This window comes from Mus pahari, chromosome 11, assembly GCF_900095145.1.
Source record: "Mus pahari chromosome 11, PAHARI_EIJ_v1.1, whole genome shotgun sequence".
Taxonomy (NCBI): domain Eukaryota; kingdom Metazoa; phylum Chordata; class Mammalia; order Rodentia; family Muridae; genus Mus; species Mus pahari.
Window position 1 is genome coordinate 19,862,737 of NC_034600.1, and position 6,047 is coordinate 19,868,783.

The following is a 6,047-nucleotide window of genomic DNA, read 5'->3' on the forward strand; positions in this document are numbered from 1 at the left end:
TTAAAGCCCTAAAGATGTTATTTTATTAATAATGCTTAATATTTGTGGCTAGCACACAGAATTTTAAAATTTTATTTAGCATATTATTTAATCCATGTACTAGGCTTGATATATAACTTATAACTGCCTTGTATATTTTAAACTTTCCCTTACTGAAAATAGATTATTTTCTTGTACAATATATCTTGATTACAATTTTTCCCCTTCTCTCACCACATCCTCCCTACATCCCCTCCATTTGGATTCATTAGAAAAGAACAGATATCTAAGAGATAACACCAAAACATTGCAGAATGAAATATAATAACACAAAACAAAAACTATTACATCATAGTTGGACAAGGCAACCCAACATAAAGAAATAGCTCGGGAGAAGACACAAGAGTCAGAAACTCATTCATTTGCACACTCAGGAGTGTCATAAAAACACTAAGCTGAATGCTATAATATATTTGCAGAGGTCCTGCTGCAGACTCAAGTAGGTCCTGTCCTTGCTGCTCCCTGTGGATTCATGTGAGCCTTGTTTTCCTGGAGTATTCCATTCCCTCTGGCTCTTACATTCTTTCTACCTCCTCTTCTGAGGGTTTGTCTGAGCCATGTGAGAAATGATTTGATGGAGACATCACATTTAGAGCTTAGTGTTCCAAGGTCTCTGTCTCTCTGCCTCTCTCTGTGTCTCTCTCCCTGTATCTCTGTGTCTTTATATGTCTCTCTGTCTTTGTCTTTCTCTACTTCTGTCCCTCCCGCCCTCTTTAAACACACACACACACACACACACACACACACACACACACACACACACACCCTATAATGCTGTAATGTCTGGTATTTTTTCCCATCTGCTTCAGGAGAAAGCTTCTCTGATGATTGCTGAAGTTCAGCAGGAATGTATGAGTATAACAGATATCACTATGAGTCATTCTAACACTACTTTGTGTGTGTGTGTGTGTGTGTGATTTTGTTCTTTTTCTTTTGATAGGTAGTGTTTGGTTTCATTCTAGGTCTTTGGGTTATCTAATTTGTCATTTTTGGTTACCCAAAAAGTTTTGCGTACGGGTTCCATCTACTGGAATGTGTCTTAAGTCAAATCAAACGTTAGTTGGTAATTCCAACAAGCTTTGTGTCACATTTGCGTTAGCATATTTGGCAGGCAGAAAAACACTGTGCATCAAAGGGTTTGTGGATGAGTTGGTATATATGTTTATCTTTTGGTAGCCTTCTGAGGGGTTCTCTGAGCTCTGTATGAAGAGATTTGATGGAGACATTACATTTAGAGCAGAGACCCCATTAAAAGATTATTTAAAAGATTATTGAAGTGGTCAAATTCCATAGGAAAATTTCAAGAATGTCTATTTAAAATGTAAGTACTAGTAGCTTTAACAAATAGATACAGAAAATAAATAAGCATAAAGATTTGCAAAAGGAAAGCAAAACTAATCTTAATGTTATATAATTATGTAGCTTACAATTCCAAAGAATGAATTGAAAATCAAAATAATAATAATAATTTTATTATTAATGATGATAACAATAATCATCTTCATAATAAAGAATATTGTAAAACTGGTTGGCTTTAACAGTGGTGTACATATGTACAAAAGTACACATAGAGTTATAGAATTCTTGTAAATATACTATAGCCAGTTATGAAAAATTGGAAGTTCATTGAGGTTAATATGTAAAATATTAGCTACATAAATAAAAATAAGCAAGAACATAGAAAAGTATTTGAATACACAAATAGTTAAAAATGTTAGAGACATACTTATCTCCTTTTCAACTTGACTAGTCCACTATAAAATTTCTATATAAAAAGTAAATGAAGATTGGCCAAAGAGCAGCTTGAGGTATGGAGATGAGAGCATTTTACTTCATCAGATATTAAAAATATTTTCAAACAAATTATGTGATACTGGAGAACTTATCCACTAGTGCTATGTAGAAACCAAGCAGAGACAAACAATAGTGACTAAAGACAGAACTGTCCTGTCATGTCAGTTAGGAAGAGATGGATTTATTTAATATGTGTCTTTGGTATATGTGGTAGTTTGGGGAGAAAATAAGATCTATAGCATCAATTACACAAAAAAAGAGTTAAGAGTAGTGCATACACATCAGAGAACATGATACCCATATAATTACTGTAAGACATTGAAAGATACATTTTAAAACCCAGAACAGAAAAAGTATATTTGAACAAAAAATAAAACCTAGAAATCATACAACACAGATAAACAAATAACATCGCCCAGGTGTAGTATACATTACCTCAACAAAATCAGCAAGATGCTGGTCAACAATATTAATGTTTATTATGAATAAAAGTAAGAGAAATAACAGCTGAATAATTTTGATATAAATATAACATGCAGATATATATGTATGTATATATAATGTGTATATAAATATAATATACTGGCTTCATTTATATACACAGACCTCAAAAGAGTCAATAAGAAAAGTCATCATTCCAAAACAAAAAAGAGAAAAGGACAAGAAATAAAAGGTTAAATAAAAATGCAATTTAAATATGTTAAAGTTGCTTAATTATAAAGAAAACTCCATATGGTATATTTTCCAATATAAGAATGACAGATATCAGCCGGGCATGGTGGTGCACACCTTTAATCCCAGCACTTGGGAGGCAGAGGCAGGAGGATTTCTGAGTTCGAGGCCAGCCTGGTCTACAAAGTGAGTTCCAGGACAGCCAGGGCTACACAGAGAAACCCTGTCTCGAAAAACCAAAAACCAAACCAAACCAAAACAAAACAAAACAAAATAGAATGACAGACATCAAGATGATGATAACATATTTTAATTTTAAAAAGACACATTATCCAATACAGTGTAGACTGATGAATTTATATATCTATTTTATATGTCTTCTTCATGACCTATGTGATAATTTGAAATGTACTTTTCCCCAACCAGGCCACTTCAAGCAGTATATCCTACTGAGTTTATCTTGCACATGTGTAAAATACATTACTATTTTAATATTGCCTTTGATGCTGACATACTAGCAGAAAATTCTATATTTTAAAAAGAACTTACATAAACAAGTCATAGGCCATAATATGCTTTTGGAGAAAAATCATTTTTTAAGTAAGAAATATTCATAATATTCTTATAACTTAGTAACTATTGTAAAGTTGTATGTATATATGTATACACATTATATTTACATACATTCATGTGGGTATATGTACAGATACACACACAGATACAGACACACACACACAGACACACACACACTCACATTCATGAGGCCAATAGTATCTGTTAGCTACTGTATTTATCTCTGCTAACAGTGCTAAGCTTGTATAAGGAGGGAATGCCATTAGCAGGGAAATGTTTTCATTCTGTACATTTCTCTATACTTTGACCTTTTGCTATGTATATCAAACCTTCAAAAATATTTCAGAAAAACTAAAATCTGAGTAACTAAATTAGGCTGGTTTGGAAACTAGCGTCTGAAACGCAAGAAATCTCTTTCAGGACCAGACTTTAAAGGCAAAGACGATTGTTTTCAGTTAACTTACACATTTCCAGGAAACAACACCCAGCAGGTTGTGGGAATACCTTGAGGAGGACTCAAGGGAAGACAGCAATTTCATTAGTAGTATTTACAGGGGGTTGTTCGAGAAGACAGTTGGAAGAACAAATAACCTTGATCCTAGGCAAGGAGGAAATATTGTAACAAATTATGGAAATATTTAAATATTTAAGCAAGTATACAGAACTTCAAATCCAGGTTGCATGGATCCTAAAAGAACAGATCAAGAATTTCCGGGAAATGGTACAAAAAATAATAATTATAGCTATTTAAATTGAAAGATGAATAAATACAATAATGAGACAATTGTCTAAACCAGGACTTTGACGCAATAATCTGAAAATAACTTCTGAAACTCCATAGAGAGTTCAAGTCCTGTCTACAGGCCCAGTCCTTCACTACCATCTTAGTTTGATGAGTCACTGAAAAGTTTAGCACCTCATTTTTCTTAATATGAAGCAGACATAATCATTTGTCTCCTAGGAGTTTTAGTGGGTTTTAATTTTTTTTTTTTGATGAGGGGGGACAGTTCACGACTTACAAAAGCAGTATATGTAAAACTGCATTGCAGCTTGGCCTGCAACAACCTGCAACATTGCTGACAGCCATGGTGAAAGATCTAGATTCAAAGTACTTAGATTCAAGCTTTAGCTCCTGCGCTGACAAATACTACCATGGAGTCGATTAATTTCATCCTATGACTTACTCATTCTCATTGAAATGATGAGGATAATAGTGACTTACTGTTGCCACAAAACATATTACCACAAACTTGGCAGTAAAAACAGCATGTGTTTATAAGCTTACAGCTTGTCTTTAAGGTCAAGAAATCCTACTTGGTTTTGGCTGAATTTATAATAACACTCAGAGCTAGAAATACATCTCAATGCTGACTTGAATAACCAGGGCCATCACGTTTAATCCTCAATACTGAACAGGAATAAAGAGTACTGGATATAATATGATTAAGTATTCTGAGATTCTATCTATCTATCTATCTATCTATCTATCTATCTATCTATCTATCTATCTATCTATCTATCTATCATCTTATTTAACAACATTTTAAAATGACAGAATATTGAAAAATACTATATTTAGGTTGAGGCTTTTACTTTTGAGGAATTGAAAGATGAGCTCCATGCCTTCAGATAATTTAAGAAAAGTGGAAACTCAGTGTATCATTAATTCTCCTGATGTGATTGTTATCTTGGTGGCTTATTGCTGAATAAGCTCACCTTTTATGATTCTGTCTGAACTCTGCCCTGGCTGGTTCAGTTTAGCTGTTCTGACTCAAACTCCTCTCCAAGCTGACTGATTCTATTTGTCTTCTCTCAGCTTCTCACTGAATTGCTTTACTTAGCCTCAAACTGACTCTGGAAATTTGTTCTAATCTTCTGCTCCTTCTTATTGTCTGGCTTCAGCTGCCTCTGCTGACCTGCACTGAACTGTGTGAACTCCCAAAGGACCTCAGTTCCACTGCACTGCACTCAACTGCACGGACTCTTAACTGACTTATTCAACTCCACTGCACTAAACTCCACTGACTGAGTGGACTCTCTCTGTACCCCTGGACTACTTTTAAATAACTTTTCTCCTGACCATTTGGCTTATTCTATTTCCGACTGATTCTGTCAAATTTTTCTCTGTATTTGTCACTTTGTCTGATTCCCAATTAGATGCAATTGTTTGTGATTAAAGGTGTGTACTAAGGGGTTATTATATTCCCACTAGAGATATTAAAGGTATGTGGTGTGTTTGTACCTAATCTGGATCACACAATTCTAGAAAGTCTTCAGATGTGATCAGAGAAACCATGCTGCTGGAATAAAATTTCTCTACAACTGATGGATAGAGATAATTATTTGATTATGGAAAGTCATTCTGAAATTTGGCACATGATTATGGCTTTTGTTTACTTACTACCTTATATTTCATCAGTATGTGACAATTACTGGGCCCTGTGATGCACCACACACCAGCTTAACACTACAAGTTTTGTCCTGTGACTAACTCCATTTTACAGATGGGAACGTTGAGGCCTAGCAATTAGCTGACTTTATTTGTGGTGAATGAGGTATATTTAAGGTAGAGAAAATCAACTCTGATATGTTTGAGAATTCAAACTTCTACCCAGTAACAGTGAGTCCTGAAAAAAAGCCATCTACAAATCAGATATTTATGGTACAATATGTAACAGTGGCAGAGTTAAAGTAATGAAGCAGCAATGAAAATAACTTTATGGTTGGGGGCACCACAACAGGAGGAACTGTATAACAGGGTTGCAGCATTATGGAGGTTGAGAACTGCTGAGCTAATGGGTACAATTTTGCCTTCTGGGACCTCTTCCTATTGTTATAGTGTAGCCAATTATTTTTCCCTTTGGTTGTCTTCCATCTCTCCCCCAAATTTTTACTTATCACCTAGCACCTATGATGCCCAAACACTATTCCTTATTGAAGTCCATTCAATTTCAGTGAGAGTCTCAAGA